Source organism: Sus scrofa, chromosome 18, assembly GCF_000003025.6.
Source record: "Sus scrofa isolate TJ Tabasco breed Duroc chromosome 18, Sscrofa11.1, whole genome shotgun sequence".
NCBI lineage: Eukaryota > Metazoa > Chordata > Mammalia > Artiodactyla > Suidae > Sus > Sus scrofa.
In genome coordinates this window covers 22,610,838-22,635,745 of record NC_010460.4, presented here as the reverse complement: position 1 = coordinate 22,635,745, position 24,908 = coordinate 22,610,838, and the positions used below count along the sequence as shown (strand labels likewise).

Below are 24,908 nucleotides of genomic sequence, written 5' to 3'. Positions count from 1 at the left end.
GTATAAATAACATGCATAGAGCAATATACATATTGTTATGTATAAAATGGTAAACCAAAGGATAAAAGAGTTACTGAGTAAAGCTTTTTTACTGTTTTCTGTGTCATTATACAAAATTATATAATATTTTGCTGATGGAGGAGAATATACCATCATGGAATTGAGAGGAAAAGCTAATCTATATTAATATGCATCATTTATTCCTTTCTTAACTAGTTCTTGTGAGATGTATAGATGTCTTCAAATGCAATAGAGAAAGGTACCTAAGAAGAGCTATTGTTTACATATTGTGAAAGCATAAAAATTAAATGATATACTGATTTCTTTGTGATGGATCTTAAAAAAAGACAACGGTCTTCACTGATATTCTATAAAAAAAAAGTCAATGTAAAAAGGGTCAGTAGTGCTCAGAGTTTTAGAATTTTTTGGCAGTGATTTCAGTACTGACAGAAAGTCTATGCATAGTAAAGGAAGTGACCCAAAGAATAAAGGCCCTGTCAACAACTCAAGTCCTTTTAGGACTGTTGCGCACGCCACTGATGTTAGCCCTATGTTCAATTTGTGCATGCAAAGTCTTTTTGTGCCAAAATGGAGAACTTGGCTGAAAAGGTATGTACCTGTAAAATGTCCACTTAGAGACAACAATTTTGCAAGGACTACAAAAATGGAAAGCAATGAGTAATAAAAGAACATTGACTTTTGGGGGAAAATAGGATTATCCTTGCTCCTTTCATTTAGTTGGATGACTCTCAGATTATCTTGGCAAATGAAGAATAGTCGTCAATCTGCCAGGAAAGAAGCAGCTTTCCGAGAGCAGAATTATGCTCGTCAGCATCCAAATACATTCTCAATGGAAAGGTTCCTCAGGTCAGCTGACGCTGCATACTTGGTGCCTGCAGAGGAAACAAACAGTATAAACTGTCAAGTTGCCCAGACCAGTTATAATTTATATATAACTTGATTTAGCTAATATTATAATTCATTGCATGCAAGATCCCCACTTGTCTGGGAATACCTCTCAACTACTATTTAGGGGCAGTATTTTTGAATTAATTACTCAATATTTCTCAAGCATCATGTGTAAAACCATCAGAGGGCTTGAGCTGTAGTATTAGTTCTTGGATTTAGTAGTGCCAAACTTGGAAAGGTCTCTATTTCTCCATGTCTCATTTCCCTCAACTGTCATATGTGGATAATTTATATTTTCTTTCCTGAAGGTAAAATGTGATAATAGACGAAAAAATACTTTTGAAGATGTAAAGTGATGTACAAGTATGAGGTCTTATTATCATCGTCATCACTATCATCATCCTGCTGGCATAAGCCACTCAGTGGCTGAAAAGAATAGTCCCCTGTTATACTGCTCTCAAACTCACATGCCTACTGAATGTGTTAAGGGCTGACACCTGTCAATGCATGGACAGGTGCATTGGGGCCTGGGACAAATTGGGACAAATTCCACAACATGACACGGTGTGGTCTAATGGGTAACATGTGTTGTCAGAACTAATCAGGAAGAGAGTTCAGACAGTCATTAGTTTCCCATCATCCTATGGAGTGTGAGATCCATTCCATTGCTGGAGAAAATACCCTTCCCCTTCTGAGTGTCCTCATATAGCGTAAGTCTGAAGAAGAGCTGTGCTCAGGGGAAAGTAAGCAGTCTGTTTGGCATAGACGGTCTCTATATGAAGGTACCGCTTACTTTCCCAAACACTTCTGTGTTTTCCCAGAAGTGTTTGGGAAAGCCAGTTTCCCTGCACCTGCAGACTGGGGGACAGCTGGAAAATGAAGCTCGTGGATATTACATGGCAGGCAGAGGGAGCCACTTATTTGGTGGAAGGCTGAGTTTGGTTCTTATTCTAGCTGGAATAATAAGTGAGTGCCCCGACGCCCAGCTAGCTCATTGTCCAAGCATTGAACACCCAGGATCTTTTGCAGACAGCACTGATTCTTATATGATACTGACTCATTACCTATTCTTTGAGAAAAGGCCACTTTATTCCTTCCTAATTCCCAAAGACAGGATCTATGGGCAAATCTATGATCTTTGAATCATGCCTAACATTCTCAATTCTACCTAGTTTATAGGAGGAATTTTGGCATATGGGGTAAGAGTGCCTGGGTTTTGGGCCACATGGCAGGGGCTCAAATCCCAGTTCCTCTGCTTATGAGTTTTGTGATTGTCACCATGCTTGTATCTCTGTGCCTCAGATCATTCAGTGTAAACTGTGACTAACAGAAATAACTATCCCATATATTTACGTGATGTGAAAAAGTTAAAGCTCCAAGAAAAGCACCTCCTGTATACAACATACTTAATAAAAGTTGCTATTTGTATTAGACCTATGCAAATTTGATCACTTAACATTAGAGATCCTAGAAGCAACACTGGCTGACAGAAGTAGGGGAAGGGACCTCCCATCTATTGATCACATACATTGATCCCCATACAGTGCCAGGCATTTGATCCTCAAATAATCATGTTTTCTTTGTTTAAATGTGAGAAAATCAAAGTCCTGAGTGACTAAGATTGCACAGCAAGTGGTAGATAAAGGAGGAGCTCTCAGGATCACCTGATTCAGGGGCTTCCTGCTTCCTTTGTATTATTCTGTGTCAGAGTATTTGTTCCTCCTTCAGTTTTCTCTCTCACTTCCTAATCAGAACAACTTTAAAGGATATTTATCTATGGTTTCCAAGCGTATACCCAGAGAGACTCTTGGGAAAATATAATACCCATAAAAAGATGTGCATATCTTTTCATATCCTCTATGTTGCTACAAAGGAAAATATTCTCTCTTTACAAACACACTTTTCTTCCAATGTTTAATCTCCAGTAGCAAATGCTCACACAGAGATACAAATATACATCCCTCTGCTCGCTAGTATATACATACACATATGCATGTTAGAAATCTGGGTGTGGATAGAACTGGCATAGAAGGCACAAGTTGATCACATCATACCTAGTAAAAGTTCAAAGAAAATTATAATGCTAAGACTTGGCTGTTAGGACTACATGGAGAAAATGAACTTTGAGTCAAATTTGTTTGAATTTTGACCAGTAGCTGGCCAGTAACTGCAGAAAGTAGAACTAAAAACTAGTTTCTGAGAGAGTGTGGAGGAGTTCCATGGTCAATGTGGAGAAGAACAGATACTGCTTCCGGCGCTAAGAATGCGCCGGAAGTTAAAACCAACAAAAGCCCAGAAAACAAAATCAAGCCAATAGCAACAAAAAAGGCTCAAGTCTGTGGGCCTGATTTAAGGTCTATGTCCAAGTAATGTGACTTCTTTGAGGAGAAGGGAAATGTGCGTCAGGGCGCTGTGCCTCTAATAGAGGAAGGTGCTCGCTATTAGAACCACTCGAGCAGCTCCACAGCTGGACTCAGGGTTGGCCAGCTTCACAGCCTGCAAAGCAAGTGAGGCTGTAGAAATTCAGCACGGTAGTAGTGACCAGATCAGACATCGGCCCTCCTTATAAGCAGCAGCGTCTTTGGAAGGCTGACATGACAGTCCACTGAGGGCTAACTCTCCATTCATATGGGGCCCAGAGGATGACAGCTTTTAAGAAAATATAGGCATTCTTGATGCCCTACACCCTAAAGCACTAGACCAAAGTAAAGGAATCACTGTGTAGGGCTGATGTTCCTGGGGCCCAGATACAAAATAAGGATTTTTTTAAGATTTGCTTGAGCACTGACTATACATCCAGGCTCTTGGGGCCCGAGGGTTCAATTTTTGGAAACACACACACGTACTGTCATAAGCATGCTCTTCACTATACATGTATTTAGCTTAGCTCAGGCTAGGAAAGATCTTGTACTACAGCTTAGAAACCCTCCATGGAGAGCTGTAACCCAGGCCTTCATCTGAGTCCAAAACTATGCATACAAGTAAATTTCAGGATAATTGACTTCCTTTACAGTCCTATGTATTTAGTTTTATTCAGCTAATATCAGTATTTTGAGAAGGAACCATAAGCTTTATCCAACTATCAAGGGATTATGGCATGAAATATGCTGAGGTTCCTGCTCTAGGGGATTCTGGTAAAGACAGGAAGAGAAATTGGCAGTTATTGCAGATGCAGTTCAAATATCAGAGATCTAGACAGCATGGCGGGGCAGAATATCCCTGACCACGGTGGACGTATTCTTCCTTTAAAATGAAGGTTGTCCCCCTACCAATATAAAAGTCACCTCTATTATTCTTTCAAGTATTTATATACCATCTTTACTTTGATACCTCTTGAATAGCTTTTTTGAAATGTTTACTTCAAATAAAACACTTTTTAAATTTTCATGATTTATACCAGTGTATCTACTTATTAGATTTCTAAAAGCTCTCCAGAGATAGCTGAAAACATGCCATGATATTAATTTAAGTATCTACTCTTTATTCCACACATGTCAAAATAAGTTATACCAGGGAAAATACTACACATTTCTTACCTGATTATAATTTCTGGTGTCATATATCATTTTCAGTGAATACTAATTGCTCCTAACTGGCATTTGATTGAAGCAGTAAAGAGGTGGATTCATTCTGTTTCACTAATTGATTCAAGTTGGGTTTGGGCCAAGGCTTATAACCTAAATGTCCAATAATTAGGGAATGATTAATTGAATCTTAGCATATCCATATGACAGAATAATGTGAGGCTGTTAAAATGGTATTTTAGAAGAATACTTAGTAAAATTGGAAAATGCTTACAGTAAATTTACTATCAGTACTACGTGGAGAATAAAATCTAGATTCATCATCCTGGACTCTAAGACTTTATATGATAGGACTTTGGCACAACTGTTCTTTCCATCTTAATCACCTGTCTCCCATAGTCATAACTTCATTCATGCTGGTATTTATTCTATTTAGTAACATTCTAAGACTTTCACACTGTCAGAACTTTGCATTATCCGTCCCCACTGCCTAGAAGGCCATTCCTTCTATCTTCACATGAAAAATACCTTCTTGTCACTGAAAAGGTCCTTCTCCAAACACTTAAGATTGTATCACATATTATTTTTTACTATCTGATATTGCTTTACTTATTTTGAGCTTATATTTCTACACTTCCTACCAGAATGTGAGCTCCTTGAAAGCAGGGACCTTGTACTTTTTGTTGTGTTTTATTCCCATGCTTTGAAAAGTGTCTGGTATTTAGTAAGTGTCTAGTATATATGCTGAATGAATAAACAGATAAAACAGTACTTTTTTAATTTCAAAAGTAAAATTAGGATTTCCTGTCATGGCACAGTGGTTAACAAACCCTCAGTATCCATGAGGATGTGGGTTCGATACCTGGCCTCGCTTAGTGGGTTAAGGATCCAGCATTGCTGTGAGCTGAGGTATAGGTTGCAGACATGGCTCAGATCCCACGTTGCTGTGGTTGTGGCATAGGCTGGCAGCTACAGCTCTGATTCGACCCCTAGCCTGGGAACCTCCATATGCCATGGGTGTGGCCCTAAAAAAGACAACAACAACAACAACAACAAAATCAAAAGTAAAATTACTTATTTTAGAAATCTTGGGAGTTCCCGTTGTGGCTCAGTGGTTAACGAATCCGACTAGGAACTATGAGGTTGCATGTTCAATCCCTGGCCTCGCTCAGTGGGTTAAGGATCTGGCATTGCCGTGAGCTGTGGTGTGGGTCGCAGATGCGGCTCGGATCCCGTGTTGCTGTGGCTCTGGCATAGGCCGGCGGCTGCAGCTCCGATTAGACCCCTAGCCTGGGAACCTCCACATGCCATGGGAGCGGCCCTAGAAATGGCAAAAAAAAAAAAAAAAAAAAAAAAAAAAAAGAAAAAGAAATCTTCAGAAAATATAAAGAAGAAAAAAGAATATAAATTACCAATAATGATTTCATCCAGAGACATGTTGGTATTTGTTAAGGCACAGACAGGTCAGAAAACAAAATGAAAAAGTCTGGTGCCTCTTCCCTCGCAGCTACTCAAAGACTTCGCTCTTTTCACTATTCCTGTCTTGTCTTTCTTAATTGTGGTCATCTAACTGTACTGTGTGTTTCAGTCTCCACTTTTTCTTGCTTTTATCTTTTTTTTCTCTCTCAGAAACAAAATGCAAACTTCCCTCATAGACTCCTATGTAACAGTTTAGTGATAATTTTTAATTCTTTGGGAATCACCCTCCATAGCTTATCAGTGTATTTCTTTTTCCCCAAATTGTGCTGTCCCAAACAGGAGTTTTAGTGCTCATATTTTTCTGCACTTCTCAAATATGGAACAGAGCCCAGTGCTGGGACAGTGCTGGGACACAACCACCTTTCACTTTGTCATGGGTCAGAGAAGACCTTCAGGAGGAATTGACGTCTCAGCTGAGGCCTGAAACATGTCTGGATCAGCTTCCCTAAGTTTGTGAGGTTGGAGACCTGGACACTGGGAGAGGCAGAGAATCCCCAACAGAGAGAACTACTATATGCACAAAGACCCTATGATGAGAGAACATTGAACTCTAGGAGAAATAAAGATTGTTCCACGTTACTGCAACTGCATAACATGTAGGGGACTTTTGATGCTGGGGAAGTAGGCTAAAGCCAGATAAGAAGGATTCCATGTGAAGAGATTTATCATGAGGGCAAGAAATCTTTTAAGTGGCTTTAGTACACAAATATGATGAGTATTTACAAAGATCATCCCAACTGCTCATGATGAAATAGGAAAAGAGAAAAAATTTTGAAACTTTTGTGCTTATGCAAATATATAATGAATATTTTTTTCATACTTAGGAAGGGAAGACAAGAAAGCTTATGCAGCATGTGTTCTGGACTTATTTCAACCATCCAGGCATCAAGCAACAGAAGAAAGAAGATAAAGGTAAGGTGTTATTGATGGCTGCTGATAGTGAGACTCCTATTATCTGTGTTTAAATTGTCCTTCCTCATTATTAGGCTGTCGCCAAGAGAGATGGTAGGGGTCACCGTGTTTTTGGCTGGCATGGTGGTTGTCATAGGGGATCATCAATTATTGTCTTTCCTCATGTAAATCAGGGCTCTCTTGAGGCTTCTTCTCTAGATGGTCTTTACATAATCAAGAAGCTCCAGCAGGATCTCTGTAGGCAATCCCATCCTACTGTGCTGCGGAGATGCAAGGTAGTAATGCTTTTTCCTGCTGACCCTTCCACCTGCTGACCAGAGACAGTCTTCTTGCACTTAAGGCCAGTTCCAGATTGGCTGGCCTTCCCCTCCATCTGCTGTCCTCAACACTGTTAACTTTCAGAATTTAATTGATATATCTGGCATGTGAGTGATGCCCTTCTTTCCTTTTTGGAATATTTGTGAAAATGGGGTGGAGGGAGACTCCACCCCATTTTCACAAATATTCCTTTAATTTGTTCCACAGATGATATAAGTGAAGCAGAGTTTTTAAAGGGGTAGCCTAGGCAAGTTACTGTGAGTAGACAACTCAGCATTGTGTCTTAGAAATATACATAGTTTTTCACAGTAGAGAAATTATTTCAGGGACATTTCTAACCTTTTATAATCCCTCATATTTACTTTGCTCCTAATATATATATAATATATACACTCCTAATATATATATAATGTATATAATATTAAATAATATTTAATGTATATATACTAATATATAAAGTATATATACTACATACAGTATATATACTCCTAATATATATATAATGCACGTGTGCTCTCTCTCTCTATATATATATATATAACTCAACACATATATATAATTAATATATATAATTAATTGGGATCAAAAATAAAAAATTCTTTCCTCGAGGAAACAAACAAAAAAGCCAGTCCCGTTAGTCTGTTGCTTCTTCCCTCGCAGCTACGCAAAGACTTCACTCTTCACTATCCCTGTCTTTTCTAGTATTAATTTTGTATTAGTTTCCTATTGCTGCTCTAACAAATTACTAAGGACTTAGTGGCTTAAAACAATACAAAATGTTTTATCTCATGGCCCTGGAAGTCAGATATATGAAATTGGCCTTATGGGCTAGAATCAAAAGTGTGATCAACAGAGCTGCATTCCTTCCTGAGACTCTAGGGGAGAGTCCACTCCTTACCCTTTTTAGCTTCTAGGGGCTGCCCACATTTTTGGGCTGTGGTCACTTTGTTCTTACCTCCTCTTCAATGATCATATCTCCTTCTGTGACACTAACTCTCCTCTGCTTTTAAGGACTCATGATTACACTGAGGTCACCTTGAAAATTCAGGGCAATCTCCCCATCTCAAGACCCTTAAATTTCATCACAAATGTAAATTCCCTGGTTACATAATAGGTGACATTTTCACAGGTTCTAGGGATTAGGGCATGAGCATCTTTGGGGAGAGGCTATTTTTCTGCTTACCACACTCCCGCATCAGCAGTTTAGATCACGTGTACTTGTTCTTCATTTCTTCTCATTTGCCTTTATGCTTTCATTTTCTCATCTGTAAAAATTAATCAAAGTTGTACATACCACCTAGGGTTGTTGCGAGGAGTATACTTGGAAGAATCTGGCACACATCACATGCTTAAGAAGCTATGATTACTATGGGGAATAATATGATTTTACAAACACCTTGGTGAAGTTGAAAACGCCACTATCCACATATACTGATGGTACATGGTAGGAACTTATGAGACAATATATGAGAATTTAATATGATGTACTACTTTAGTAATTGATTCTGGGAACATATATACTCACATATTGAACAGTTAAATCTTTGAGGAATCACCAATATTTTAGCAACTCTAGCATAAATTTATGAACAGATTATTTGCAACATTGGCTTTCACCCCATCTGTGATGAGGTAAAAATCTACATTTTTAGTTTTTTTCTTCTGCATGTTTGTTCAGGAAATTATGATCATTTCCCATATGTAGTGAGTATTCCCTTTGTGTCGGCTGTTTCTTTAGGTTTTTTGTGATGTAGTTTTAAGATAACAAATAGGGTGTCAAATTTAGGACAAGGAGAGGGAAAGATACATAGATTAAGTGACATTAGAAAGGCTTCATCTACTCAAGCGAGAATAAGAACAATAGTGGCTTAAATAAAAAGAAGTAGGGGTTCAGAGTTACCGTGGGATGGGAGATTTTGAGGAAATCAGTTGTAATTCAAGGGTAGGATATTGATGATGACAGAAATGAATATGTCTTAAAGATCTTCAGAGAAGTGGAAATATGTTTCTTACCTTTAATCATTATTATAGTAATTAGTGATTTCTTTTTATCACTGTCAGTTGCTAGATCCTATTTTTTCAAGCTAACTCCATGGCTTGACTGGTGATATGGGGCTTATTTTTTAAAATTATACATCACCCAGTGTATATGTTACAATCTCTTCAAAACTGCTTAAACTGTGCATGTCAGTCATACCCATCAAACCATTAAAATCCATCTGTCTTCTCCCATAATAGTTATCACTCCCTATCTTTTTCCTCTCAGAGGAGGAACTGACCTTTCTTTTGCTCAAGTTCACCTTTCCACTGGTTCTAAGAATATTGTTCTTAAGTTCAATTAGCAGACATGTCCTCAAACCACACTGTCACACACACTAATCAATCCTGCATTGCTTGCAGGCAGGTGCTCTCATTTTCTCCTTTCTGCAAACAAATTCCATTAAAGAGTCTACAAAAATTGCTAGTTCTTTCATGTCCAATTTGCTACTGAACTCACGTTAATTTGACTTTTTATTTTAAGAAGATAGAAAATACACTTATCATCAAATCCAGTGACTTCTGTTTATTTAATTTGGCTGTTCTTTTGCATAATAATATTGATCGTGATTTTCTCTGCTATAGTATTCTTCACTGTTATACATTATTTCTATTTTCCTCCTCTAGCTCACTAATAATTCTCTTTCTGGCTTTGTTTTGCTCTATCCTTAACTGTTAGTAAATTCCATGGTTCCTCCTTTGACCCTCAATGCATTAGACATGATTATTATCCACTACTACAGATTTTATTAACACCAATGTAAAAGGCCAATGAAATTAAGCTCTGAGGCCTCCTGTGTATATTATTGCCTTAAATAGAATCAGTGAAGATATTATTGATAAAAGTGTTCAAGCTTGAAACCACAGATGTCCTTGACATGCCTTCCATATCATTCAGCTCTCAGGTCATTCACTGAATCTTTCTATGATGACTATGAAGTCCCTTTCTGCTCCTCCATAGCTCTATCAGTTCAGATTTCCTTTCCCAATTTTCTCAATTGTTTTAAGTCACTGAACTGAGCCCTCTTGGATATCTCTTATGTTCTGATCCATCCTTTCCCTTCTTTAACACTTGTTTTAAATCTTGGACAGAAAAGGATGATGTATAAGTCCTTTACAATATGACCACATACTCTTTTCATTCACTTACCAAGCTACAATTCATTTTTATCTGTATTAACTCATTTTTGAAATGGCATACAGAGCTGAGAATACCACTATTAGAACGTCAAGAAGAAGAGACACACAACAAACACAGCTTCAGGTACTGCTCCTTCCATAGCTGCAAATGCTAGAAAGAAGCTCTAACAGAACACTTGAGCACAGACAGTAGAAAGAGGCTAGTTGAATCTGTGGCATGCCAGAGGCATGGTCAGAAACATTTGACAAGTGCTGATAGTGGCTCACAAAGTGCTAACCACTAGCAACACTATGCAAAAAAAGGAAATTAGTTATTTGGTATCATTATGGCTTCCATTGTCATTTCTTAAACCTTCCTTTTCTTCTCTGTTACTTCCTCTCTTTTTCTCTCTCCCCCATCAAATATGCATGATATCTTTCAGTCTAGGAGCTTGTGTTTGGCCCAGGCACCTTACTGTGAATGGGTCACCTAAACATTTTCTGATCCTGAGTTTTTGCCCAAATTAATCTACCTTATCTTCTGTTCGCATAGGATGAGCAGAATAAAATTTTTGGCAGAGTACCCAACAGAGGCTTCTTCTTTTTAGTCTGTAGCAGGTGATATTTGCCAAAGATGGCTAAATAGCACCTCTCATGTCATGTGTATTTCTAGAACCTTGTCACACGCATATCAAGAAATGGGAGTTAATTCCCCTCCTCCTAATTCTGAACAGAATTGTGACTTACATGTATCTAGGTGCATGTGGCAGAAATTATGCTATGGCTTTAAAATGGTGTGCATCCTTCTTATTACCTAAGATCCTCACCTTTGGAGCTTTAAGCTTCGATGTGAGCAGTCTAGCTGCCATGCTTTGAGGAAGCCTGGAGTAGCCCAGGGAGAGAAATCCCCAAAAACCCTGAGATTATACAGTGAGAGAGAGAAGCTTGTTTAGCTTCCAGTGAATTTAGTCATTTACTGTTCCAGTTCCAACCCTTATCTGACTATAGCCACATGACGTATTCTGTGCCAAAAATCGTCCCCATAGTTTATCAGTTTATGCCAAATTCCTTACCTATAAGAAATGTAAGAGGTACAAAAATGTTTTTTAAACATGAAAAGTTTTTTCGCCGGTTTTGTTTTTTATTTTTTTACTTTGTATTTTTAATTATAGTTGATTTACTATATTTACTATATTATATATAATATTCTGTCAATTTCTGCTGTACAGCAAAGTGACCCCAGTTATTTACACACATGCACGTGCACACATACACACACACACACACATGTATATGCACATGCAGACATACACATTGAAAAACAGTATGGAAATACCTCAGAAAACTAAATATAGAACTGCCGTATGATCCAGCAATCCCACCCCTGGACATATATCTGGACAAAACTTTCCTTGAAAAAGATACATGCACATGTATGTTCATCACAGCACTATTCACAATAGCCAAGACATGGAAACAACCTTAATATCCATCGACAGATGAATGGATCAGGAGGATGTCCATAAACATGGAGAATTTGATATGATTTTTTATGTTTCAGTAATAACTGGAACATTGTCCAAGCACCAATTTTGTTCATGCTTCCACTCCACTACTCCATATTCAGAGTAAACCTTGTTTTGTCTGTGTTATTTCAAGTGTTCCCATTCTCCAAGTTGGGTCAAGACTAAGCATGGTTCAGGAGTGACTTGGCTATGGCCAGTAAGATATGGGGCGATTGCTATGGGCTCTGGGAAAGGAATCACACACGTAACAAAAGTACATTTTCTTTCATCAGGTATCTCCTCTAGAAATGGTGCTCATCTATAACAAGTACACTAAGGGTGAAATGAAAAGATAGAAGGAACCTGGGTCCTTGACATTGTTGATCAAATGAATTAGCCAAACCTTGTAAAGGCTGTACCTGATATTTCTTGTATATGAGGGAATATATTCTGATTTAGTAAGAAATTTGACTTGAATTTTCTGTTATTTGCTACTTAAATCATCTTAACTTGATATCTTAAAACAAATGCATGTGATAGTCAAGGATTATCACTGTATCCCTTGCATTAGGGATATAGGAGTTTAGGAGTAGGGATGCTTGGAATAAGCAAGATAAGACATGAGAAGTTGGCCGAATAATCCAGAATCAGAGTGGAGAATTGGTTAGAAAAATTTACCAGGCTGCAAACTGACTAGACATGTAATTGGGTAGTACCAGGCTATCTAAAAGAAAGCAGTATTTTTAAATTAGAAGAAAAATGAGGAATTATTCAAGTGACTAGTCCCCAGGGCAATGGTCTTTCAGAGCATCTGATTTAGTAGCTGGACTAATTGAATAAGATAACAAAGCACACAGAAAGGTAGCATTCTCTTTTGTATGAAATACCATAAACAGAGGGCAAATGATGGAGTTATGATAAGTAAACTGGAGAAAACTAACTCAAAACATTCACTACATGAAGGGCTTGAGCTCTTACTAAGAACTTGAGAGGGAAATAAGAGAGCTTACCAGTACTCCCTACACAAGCAGTCAGAAATAACTAATTTTAAATTAGTGCTTATTTTATATAAACATTATTCTAAGAACTTTATGTTTACCAACTTATTTAATTCTTAGCAAAACTCTGTATTAATTCCTTCCCAATTTTCAGGTAAAGAAGCAGACACGGAGAGGCTGTATAGCCTGCTCATGGTTTTACAGCCAATGAGTGCAATCTAAGGTTTGAACCCCATGCATTACACAGCTTATTTTGAGAATGATTTACATGTTTAAGTTTCCAAAAATTTGTCCTGATTCTGTTTGGTTGGCTCAGGAGCTGGGAAGATATTTACCTTTCAGGTGGTGAATATCATTGCTCAAACTATGAGGAAATGAAGAAGTGATGACTTATCAGGGGAATTTTCACATTTCCTGGGATTTAAAATATAAAGTCATTTTAAACATAAATGTCTTATCAGAAAGAATGAATATGTTGTAGCAGGAATTCAGTGATATGTCTGAAGTATAATAAATAGATAATCCATGGCAGAGATATTACATTGATAAAAGAAATATTTGGAGGCAGAAAGTTATTTCTTTAACTCCTGGAAACCTTACAGAGCTATCCTAATCTAGCAAAGCTAGCTTTGGCTATTCTCCACCTACATACTTTCAGGTATAGTTAGTGTGAAGTTTTAAGCTGCTCTCAGGCAAACGCATGATCTATCTACAGCAGCATCCTTAAATATCTCAGTGTGTATTTGGAGGAATTAAAAATGATGATAATTCACGTAAATAAATTTCTTGACTTTAGAAACTGATGCTGGAAAGAAGATTCTTAAGCAAATACACTTGTCAAATAAAGGGCAGAAAATGACGATAAAGAAGAGATATTTATGGGTGGGAAGTATTAGACAACATAAAGACACTTGTGGAAAAGGGAAACAAGTAGCAGCAAAAGCCAATAAAAGTTACCTTGGCAACAGAAAGTTTAAACTTTTGGAATTAGGGAGAAAGAGAAACTTTTCGTAACTGAAAAGTTTTGTTTCTTCACATTGGAGGAGAGTATTTTTCACTCATGCACTCACTCCCAGATGTGCTCAGAAAAGGACAATGATTTCAACAAATGACAATCAAATCTTATATCAAGGGATAAAATACAAAATTCAATACTGAGTCATCTATATGGAAATAGTTTTTTTCTGAGATCTCAATTGTTTTTCCTTTTGAATCTTTGTGTAAAAAGAACTCTAGAATTAGAACTTTACCTTTAATTGCATAGTGTCATTTTATATTCAGAATTAGGTAATTTGAGTAATTGTATTCAATTTTATGGACCACCAGTTGTATTGTAAGACTTTGCTCCTAAATAGCCTCAGGCCTTGGCATAAGCCAGGATCCTCTGGTTTGGACAGCACACCATCCCTTTGGGCATTTCTCTGGAATCCGATTATCATTGCAAGGAAATGTTCTCATTTTTATGGCCAGAGAGAATCAGATTGGGCAATTCCTGCCAAAAAAACACATTGCAGCATCCAAACAGATGAGTAAAGAGGGACCGTTTTAAGAACTTCACGGGTTTGTAGTCTATATTTTGGGTGTTCAGAATCATCAAGCAAAGGCAGAGAAAGTCTTAAGTGATAGAAGAAGTAGGCCACCTAGTCTAAATCTGTGTAGGAGAGGAATACATGCCCTTAGCCTTTGAAAAAGATTTATCCGTAAAGATTATAAAATCGCTTGGTTACCATTGCAACAGTTTGTCAAATAACATAGCAGGAGCTAAGAAAGAAGAAAATCACTTTCAGAAAATTAGAGTATTTTCCAAGATGCTGGCTAACTGAATGAAGCTTCCACTTGACATCAAATTAAGAGCTATAAGAAGCAGTGCTTGAGTTCAACCTCCTCTCTAGTTCAGAAGCATGAATCATCAAGGATGTATCCAGTCACTGAACTACTTACTGTTGCCCATGAAATCTGTTTACTATGAAAAGGAGGGGAAGGAGGGAGGAGTATACATCACTACAACTAGAAGTGAAAGGACACGTGCCAAGCCACAGATAACAGCTAGTCTGCCATATCATACAATACAAAAAAAATTATATTTAGTTTTGTAACAAACTACATAACTGTCTTTCAAAGCAGCTATATCATTATGGATTCCAACCATCAAGTGAGCATTCTTGTTGTTCCATATTCTCCCAGCATGTGGTTTTGTCATTGTTTTGGATTTTAGTGTATAGTGACATCTCATTGATTTAATTTGCATTCCTTAATGACATATGATTTGAGCATCCTTTAATATGCTTATTTGCCATTTGTATATCTCCTTTGTTGAGTTATCTATACTTATATTTTGTCCATTTTTAAATTGAGTTGTTTATTTTCTTATTATTGCATATTGGAAGATCTCTGTATAGTTTGGATACAAGTCCTCCATCAGATGTATGTTTTGAAACTATCTTCTCCTAGTCTGCAGCTTGTTTTTTCATTCTTTTTTATAACATCATTCGTGGAGCAGAAGTTTTAAATTTTAATAAGTCCTGCTTATCAATTTTTAAATTTGTGGATAACGATTTTGGTGGTCTTTCTTTCCTTTTTGTCAATAATTCAAAATAAAAATATTAATAATATCTTCAATATTAATTTCCTACTGTGAACAAGGCACTTTTATAGGCAGACTTTCCAGTTATCAACCTCTCTTATTTGCACTGATATATTTCATCAGTATAAGGAATTAGACATTGATCATTGGATATTGTCAATGGATATTTTAATGAATGAATATTGAAATAGTCATTGATCTACTTAAAATATTATAGAACAATTTTCTAAGAATTTTTTTTCTTTAAAAACCAGGGCATATCCTGTTTCAACTTCAATACTGAAAGGGCTTAAATGCTATCACTGCTGTCCTTACAGTAAAAGAAAGCTTTATAAACTGAAAGCCATTGACCCTTCTGGGACCCATCAGAGAACTGAGGTTGCAGAGCAAACTACCATCCCCAAATCTGAGAGACAGATCTTTGTAGAAAGTCAAAGTTGAGATCTAGTTGTCTGAAGCAGAAACTGCTAAAGCCATAAAATGTGCTCAATACCTTATGCAATGTGTCTGGCTGTCAACAAATATTACAAGTCATGCCAAGAGAATACGTAAAATCAACAAAAACAAAGGCTGGCTCCTTGAATAGATAAATACCGTTAATAAACCTGTAGTCAGATTAACCAAAAGGAAAAAGAGAGAAGATACAAACTGTCAGTATTAGGAATGAAAGAGGGGCCATCACTACTGAGCCCATAGACATTAAAAGGATCATAAAGGAATACTGCCAACAATTCTATGCCCACAAATCTGATAGTTTAGTGAAAGGGACTGATTTTCTGAAAGACAATCTAACAAAACTGACACAAGGAGAAATAAATAACCTAAATGGCTCTATTACCATTAAAAGAAATTTGATCAATAATTAATAAAAGAATGTACCAGGCCCAGATAGTTTTATTGTTGAACTGAAGATTTAGGGAAAAAAATGATACCACACTTTCATAATCTCTTCCAGAAAACTATAGCACAGGAAGCAGTTCCTAACATATAAGGCCACCATTACCACTATAACCAAACCAGATAAAGATATTACAAGAAACAAAAACTACTGAGCAGTTACTCTCATGAATATAGATACAAAAATCTTTAACAAAATATTAACAAATTGATTTCCATCATGTGTTAAAAGAATTATACTTTTATATAAAAGGTATTCAAGGCTGAATCAACATTTAAAGATGTAGTAATCCATCATATTAACAGGCTAAAGAAGAAAGATTTAGATGATCATACCAAATGGTGCAGAAAGCTTTTAATACACAACATCTATTCATGATAAAGGATACCAGCAAGCTATGAGTAGAAGGTAAAGTTCTCAACATGATAACAAATATATGCAAAAGACCTACAACTAACATCATACCTAATTGTGAAAGAATGAACACTTTTTCCTTAAGACCTAGAAAAATGCAAAGCCAACCTCTTAAACCACTCTTATCCCACATTATCATGAATGTTCTAGTTATTGCAATAAGAAAAGATGTAAAAGGCACTGAAATTGGAAAAGGAGAAAAAAAAAACATCTTTATTTACAGACAGCATAATTATCTATGAATAAAATTACAAAGAATTGACAAAAAAAAAATCCTTGGACTAATAAGCAACTACAACAAAGTCACAAGATGCAAAGTTAACATTCAAAAGTCAATTGCTTTCCTGAATACCAGCAATGAACACTAGAAATTTGAAGTTGAAAGAAATACCATTTATAACAGCACAGAGAAATACTTAGGTATAAATCTAAGAAAATATAAGATGTGGTCAGTATCTATATGGCAAAAACTAGACAAAATTCTGAGGAAAGAAATCATAGAAGATCTAGATAACTGCAGGGAGAGTGGGTTCATGGATTGGAAGACTCGATATTGTTAAGATGTCAGTTCTTCCTAACTTTATAGATGCAACACAGTCTCAATCAAAATGCTAGGAAGCTATCAGATATCAACAAGCGGATTCTAAAGTTTATATGGAAAGGTGGTTGGTCTAGACTAGCTGACAGAATACTGAAGAAGAAAGCTGGAGGACCCACGCTGCTTACTCAATTTCAAGACAATATAAAACAAAGTAGTTTTTGATAAAAGATTAAACATATAGAACAATGGAACAGAGTTGTGTCTAGAAGTACATCTGTAGTAAACTGATCTTTGACAAAGGAGCAAAAGTAATTCAATGTAGAAAAATTGTATCTTCAACAAATGGCATTGGACCAATTGAGAATCCATATGGAAAAAGTGAACCTGAACAAGGAACTTACCTATTTTACGAAGATTAGCTCAAAATGCATTACAAACCTAAATGGAACATGCAAAACTACCATAAGAAAATATAGGGTAAAATTTAGGTGACAAGTTCCTAGAATATTAAGTGTGAAAGAAAAAAGATTACAAGTTGAACTTTATTAAAATCAAAAGTTTCTGCTCTGAAAATCACAGGGTTAAAAGATTAAAAAGATAAACTACACGTGGGAGAAAATATTTATAAAATATATCTGATAAAAGATTTGTGTCCAGGGAGTTCCTGCTGGGGTGCAGCAGAAATAAATCTGACTAGTATCCATGAGTATCAGTTTCAATCCCTGGCCTTGCTAGCAGGTCGGGGATCCGGCACTGCCTTGGGCTATGGTGTAGGTCACAGACATGGCTTAGATCCTGCATTCCTGTGGCTGTGGCATAGGCCGGCCGTTGTAGCTCCTATTTGACCACGAGCCTGGGAACTTCCTAATGCTGCGGGTGTGGCCCTAAAGAAAAAAAAAAAAATAAAGATTTGTGTCCAAAATATGCAAAAAAGTCTTAAAACTCCACAATAAGAAAACAAACAACTCAGTATAAGAAGTGTGCAAAAGAGTCACCTTATCAAAGATGTACAGATAGCAAATAGCATCGGAAAGAGGCTCAACATCACATCATTAGGGAAGAGCAAATTTTTAAAAAGGAGCTATTCGTCATATACATGCATTAGAATAATTTTTTTAAAAAAAGATACCCTGGAGTTCCCATCGTGGCTCAGCAGCTTAAGGACCCCGTGTTGTCTCTGTGAGGATGTGGGTTCGATCCCTGGCCTTGCTCCACAAAGGATCCAGCGTTGCTGCAATGTGCGAAGTAGGCCAAAGAGGTGGCTCAGATGCAGTGTTGCCAGGGCTGTGGTGTAGGTCCCAACTGCAGCTCCATTCTACCCGTGGCTGGGGAACTTTGATATGCCACAGGGGTAGCCATTAAAGAAAAGGTGTGTGTCGGCGGGAGGTGGGGGGGATAAATAAATAAATAGAGATACTAATTGCTGGTGGGGATATGAAGCAACATGAACTCCTATCTCAATGCCAAAAATGAAAAACTGTACAGCCATTTTGGAAGCCAGTTTGCGAGTTTGTTACAAAACTGAATGTAGACTTACTGTACAATACAGAAATCACACGCCTAGCTTTGGAATGGTTGCTCATATTTTCAAATTAGCATTAATTTGATCTCATTTTAAAAGCAGACATTTTATCATCAGCTTTTGTATCGGTAAGGAAAACTCTGGTCTTGGCAACAGCCTCAAGTCGGAATTTAACGTTGCCCAAATGGTAGTGATGTTCACCCTTCTCGGCAAATGAAATTTTCATCTGTTTTTAAAGCAATCTACAGATTATTTATTTCTCAGTTTGCTTCATAAAAAAAGACCTCCTGTGAGGCAGTGTGAATTATTTTCACACTACCACAGTGAGATTTAATGACATTTTTAATAAATAATAATATCGTGTTTACACATAATAAAGTATTACCATTTATAGGGTTTCTAGTTTAGATTTACAAAAATGTACTAAATCAGCCATGAGAATCATGATTTATAATTGTTCTATTACTATTTCTGAAACTATTTATGGTACGAAAGGTTAGTGACTGCTACTGGCATGGTAGTAGCAGAAAGCTAATGATTCTGGTGCCTTTTAGGAGAGTTAGACTGTGGTTCATGTGCAGAAAAAAATACCTCAAGGCTGTGCTTTAAATGCTTAGCTCATTTATCTCTCATCAGTTAGGTAAATGAGTTGAGGAAGTGATTTCTAGTTTCTAAATACTTTTTATATACTACTGAAAGCCTATCTTTTCCTGTTAATGAAATTTCACTCATATAATCTGTTCCTTAGTCTAGAAGACTCTTTTTTTAAAGCCTGCAGACAGGTTGCTGCATTTACACTCAGCATGCCCACGTTCATAAGCTCCTTTTTTTTTTTTTTTACTGTATATATAATTTTCATATGGGGATGGTTACATAAAATGTTCATTAAAGATATATAAGTGAAGAGTTTACTGAAACTCTCTGTATGGTCATTGCAACTCTTAGATAAATCTGAAATTATTTGAAAAGATAATGTTTTTTACAAATATACACTAAGGTACTCTCCTTTTCCCCCAAAAAATGTGTATCTGTTTAGCCTAAGTTTTGAAATGTGTAGGCAAAAGAAATTGCCACAAAATACAATTCCTAATAAATTGTTACAACCCCAAGTTCCAACTAACACTGTTGTGTTTTTTCCCCCTCACAAATCATTATTAATACCATGGTAGTTGAAGACAGAAAATAAATATCGTTGAAAGTCTCTTTACTTGATTGAACAGTAATCTTCATTGGCCATATTTATTGTGATAGATACAGAATTAATTCACCAAGAGAAACTTTATTGTGTCTTGTTGCTTGTCCTCAACCTTTTAGTGTTTCTTGAGCTATTGAGAAAACTCTTAAGCAGAGTAGAATTGTTTTTCTGTCCTTCACTTGGATAAGTTCTTAGGGACAAATATACTTATGACATGGGTTTTTTTTTTTAAAAAAACTTTTTGATAGAAAAATGACTGTAAATGATTGTGCTATACTTTCAGACAAAATAAAGACACAGTTCCAGATTTAGGACTCAAACCTGTTAAGACTGGGATTGCTTTTGATGTTGAATGTTTTATTTCCTGGAGTATATTAAAGAATATCCTAGTACTTATCTCTTTATTTTTCCTTATAATTTTTTCTTATTTAACTAATAATCCAGCTACTTTAAGTGAAAATAGCATTAATCTTTTTTAAATATGATACTTAAATGTATTTGAATTGGTATGAGCTTAAAATTTTATTGGATTTTCAACCCAAGATGATTCCAGTTTGGTCTTTGCTATGATTGCTTTGGGGATGTGTTATGTTGTTGGTTTAGTTAAAAAGTGAAATTTATAATCCCCAGCATTTCATGACCCTCCCATCTTTGAATTAATTATAAGTTACTTGGTAACTATTCCTCATTTTTTTCAGTCTCTTACGTTATCCATGATCTTCCTTTAACACAGCTATAATTCAGGTTTGTCTCTTGACTCTGTAAACCCAGGTCTATGTTCTTGCTGATTTTTGTATTAGGTTCTAGTACTCTGGAAAAGCTTGTCTAGGCTATTGAGTTCCCACATCAGTCATTTGGTTCCCTACATGGGATTCTGAAGTTATCATGTCTGCATTTTATTCTTTTTTGTTTTCATCATTTTGGTAATAGCAGGTAGTGGTTGAATTAGTCTGACTTTTCAAACCTCCTTACCTGAAAACCATTCTCAAGAATGAGTGCTTCTGGCCTGAGCTGAAGCCCAGAAACCAGAGTTAGTGTGAGTAGTGATGAAATAAAATTTATGTATTCTGACAGAAATTTAAACATAAATTTTTTCTTGATACCCCCCCCCCCCTTTAGTGTGTATTGTGCATCTGCCTTAACCTCCTTAGGAGATAACCTTCCTTCTTAATCTTGTAAAAAGATTCACAATGACCCACTGCTCACTTTGTGCCTGGAGATCTAGATTGTGTAATCTGTCAGTACATCACTTGATGTATAACCTTTTGTCTCAAAAAAACATATATAACTGCTTTGACTTCTAATGAGTTGAACAATCCTCAGAGCTTTTGCAAAGACTATCTCTTGCGTTATAGCAGATTGACTCAAATAAAAATTTCCATTTCTTTCTTAGATTGACTTTTGATTATTTTGTTGACAGTAGGATGTATAGCTCTGCATTCACAGAACTTGAAGGAAAGAAAAACTAATAGCAGCCAGGCAGCTATGGACTCTCACACCGACAGGGACTTTCAGAAGTGACAAAACCAAGCTAAAGTTAAGAAACACCTGGTAAAAAACAAAGGTTTACGTAGATGCAGATACAGAGGATTTTCAGTAATGTTCAGTGTGATTGATCAGAAAGCATCAGGAGTGCATATGAAACTGATGGACGGAGATTCTCTGACAAAGGAAGCTTCTTGTTGGATCCTTGCCTCTTATCCATGGGCCGTGGGAGAAGAGATAAGTTTGGCTTTGAAAATAATTCAGTGGAACCCTGACATTTCTGACATATATATCAAGGCCCAATAGCTAATTTAATTAATTAAACCTCTTTGAATGTTTGAATTTTTTAGAAGCAACAACAGTTAAAAGCAATGAGTGGAAGTAAAATCATAGGGCAAACAGTATCAAAAGTATCTAGGATTATGTAGAACTTCTTGTAGGTTCCTTAGTTAAAGATTAAAGAAAAAAGTAAGAGTTATGTTTCCTTAAGCATCCAGAGTCTTTGAAGATGTATCCTGATTAGAGAAAGAATGGTAGAATATCATAAATATAGAAGATAATTAAGGTAAGCATCCAAAAATGTTAAGTGCTTCATCTAAAACCAGTACTCATGAATTGTTAATTTAGTAAAATTTGCTATTATGTTCAGGCATATTAAGCCATATTAAGGAGTATATCTTAATTTAAAGTTATTCCCACATTCCATTAAGTGTAAAGAGTTAAAATAAGAGAATAATTTTTTTAAATGCAGATGACAAGGTTATTAAAGTAACACTGTTATCTCAGTTTTGGAATTCAGATAGGAAAACACCAATATGAAATAGTAATGTTTATTTCAGTGTTTTAAAGTCATGCAAGCTTCATTATGTAGCTATTAAAAAGCAATTTTTTGTTCATATTGCTTTGACCATATCACCTTAGGCCTTCCAACAGGGTTCTCCTGCCAAGAAACAAATTAAGCATTTATTAGAGGGTCACTAAGGCATCGTTACAGGAGTAATAGCTCACTACAGGTTCTTGTCATTAGTTCATTTATTACCCTTTCTCACAGGCTTTATAGAATCATGGATTTTTAATAAGTCTTGTGCTCTGTGGTTATCTCAGGTTTGTTACAGCTCGTAGAATTTGTTACCTTTTTGATTCTGACAGCTTGTTGTTTACAAAAAAAGTTCTCCTCCCTACAAGAACTCCTATCAAATGGCTTGAAAGATTCTATAAAGTTGACAATTTAATGCAGAATATAAACTAATGATAATACCAACTCTTCATTTCTATGGTCCAGTTGCTTACTTTCCCTTCTTTATTATTTTCTAATTTTCAAGGTTACGTATATTATGTAGTTCAATAGTTAAACCCCATGAAATCTGAAAATGTCCTTGATAGGCCCATGCTGTAAAGGTTCTTTAGGTGTTTCCAATAGTACACCAATACACCAATATGGACCCTCTCTAAATCAGGACTTTTGGAGGAGAAGATCGAGATGCCTGAGTTCACCTCCTCCCGTGAACCCACGGAAAATACATGCACATGTAGAGCAATTCTCACTGCAGACAATCTGGAGACTGGCAGAAGACTCTTGTATAAGCAAGGCTGTAAAGAAAGAGCCACATGGAGGCAGGTAGGAAAGGGAAGAGAAGTGATCAGTTCCAGAACTTTAACCCTAGGAGAAGACACAGAAGAGAAAGACGGCCATTACTTTGGCTTGCAGACCCTCCGTGGGGAGTAAGTGGTTCAGACCACATCTTGGGCATCTGACTCTTGGAGTTCCACCCTGGCAAGATTATTCCCCTTAGCTGGTTTGAAAACCAGTTGGGACTAGTGCATAACCCGTGGAAATCTAAATATTACTAGTGAAGAACAAATAAACATGCTTATTTTCTTCTGGGAACAAGGCAGAGGAAGCAGACCGAAGCTGCCTGAGACTTTGGCCAGTTTCCATGCAACCACCCCAGCACATGCCCTGGCACACACCTGGCACTTACTCAGGGCCCTCTTTGTTAGGGTGAAGGCTGCTCCTGCCATGGAGAGTGCAAGGTTAAAGGGGATGAGCTTTCTAGGACCTTACACTGAATCTGAATGGGGTATGGGCAGCTATTACTGGTGCTCCAGGAGCTGGCAGACTGGGAGCTATCTTCAGCTCTGACTGGTGACCCAGGACAGCCCCAGCACATGCCTCTGACACATCAGTCACCTGCTCCAGGCCCTCTTCCTTCAGACTGCTCCCCTCTGGAACAAAGATACCACAGCTGGAAGGAGGGAGAGCACACACTTAGAAGAAATGGAACCGGCTTGGACCCAAGCCTCAGGGCTCTTATTATGACACCTTGGGACCCAACCCAACCACTGATGGCAGGCACTGATCAGAGGAGAAGCCCAGCTCACACCTGGCTCTGGCTCCAGCTCCTCCATAACCAGCTCCAGCTCTCTCCAAGGTGGTAACTGCCAGCACATTCTGGGGGAAGATATGACCTGTGTTCACTTCAGATCCATTTCTTCCACCGAAGTCACTGGGCACATGTCAACTGCATAGGGACACTTCCACACAAGAACACCCCTTCAGGACCAGGATAGACAACTCTTTCACCTAATTTCATAGAGACAGTGAAAGTTAAACAAAATGAGAAGACAGAGGAGTATGTTTCAAATGAATGAATAAGGGAAAAAACCCTGAAAAAGCAATTAATGAAACAGATAAATAATTTACCAGATAAAGAGCTCAAAGTATGAGTAATAAGAACACCAATGGAACTAAGGAAAAGAAGTGATACTTAATGCTTCATTCAGGGCCTGTGTTTCCTTATTGATTTTGGGTCTGGATGATCTGTCCATTGCTGTAAGTGGGCTGTTAAAGCCCCCCACTATTATTGTGTTATTGTCGATTTCTCCTTTTAAAGTTGTTGGCAGTTTCCTTATATATTGTGGGGAACCTAGGTTGGGTACGTAGATATTTAAAATTGTTATGGCTTCTTTTTGGATTGATCCTTTGATCATTAGGTAGTGACTTTCCTTGTCCCTTAAAATATTCTTCATTTTAAAGTCTATTTTGCCTGATATGAGTATTGCTATGCCAGTTTTCTTTTGATTCTTGTTTACATGGAATATTTTCTTCCATCCTCTTACTTTCAATTTGTATGTGTCCCTAGAAGTGAAGTGGGTCTCTTGAAGACAGTATGTATGTGGGTCTTATTTTTGCATCCATTCAGCCAGTCTATGTCTTTTGGTTGGGGCGTTTAGTCCATTAACATTTAAGGTAATTATTGATATGTATGTTATTATTGCCATTTTATTAATTGCTTTGGATTTGTTTTTGTTGCTCTTTTTACTTACCTTCTTCTCTTGTTCTCTCCTCTTGTGGTTTGATGACTATCTTTAATGTTGTATTTGATTTGATTGTTCTCGTTTGTTTGTGAATCAATTGTAGATTTTTGGTGCAGTTATTCTAAAGTTTTGATATGTCTCTCTATATAT

General features: G+C 36.9%; 1 long non-coding RNA gene across 3 annotated transcripts in view; it reads left to right on the top strand.

The window, feature by feature from the left end:
• The window catches only part of LOC110257598, an 803,392-nt gene that overhangs the window by 190,460 nt on the left and 588,024 nt on the right, over window positions 1-24,908 (top strand). For all 3 annotated transcript variants that reach the window (XR_002340440.1, XR_002340441.1, XR_002340439.1), the window contains one exon: window positions 6,737-6,824. This is a non-coding gene — a long non-coding RNA (uncharacterized LOC110257598). The remainder of the gene's footprint in view (window positions 1-6,736; window positions 6,825-24,908) is intronic.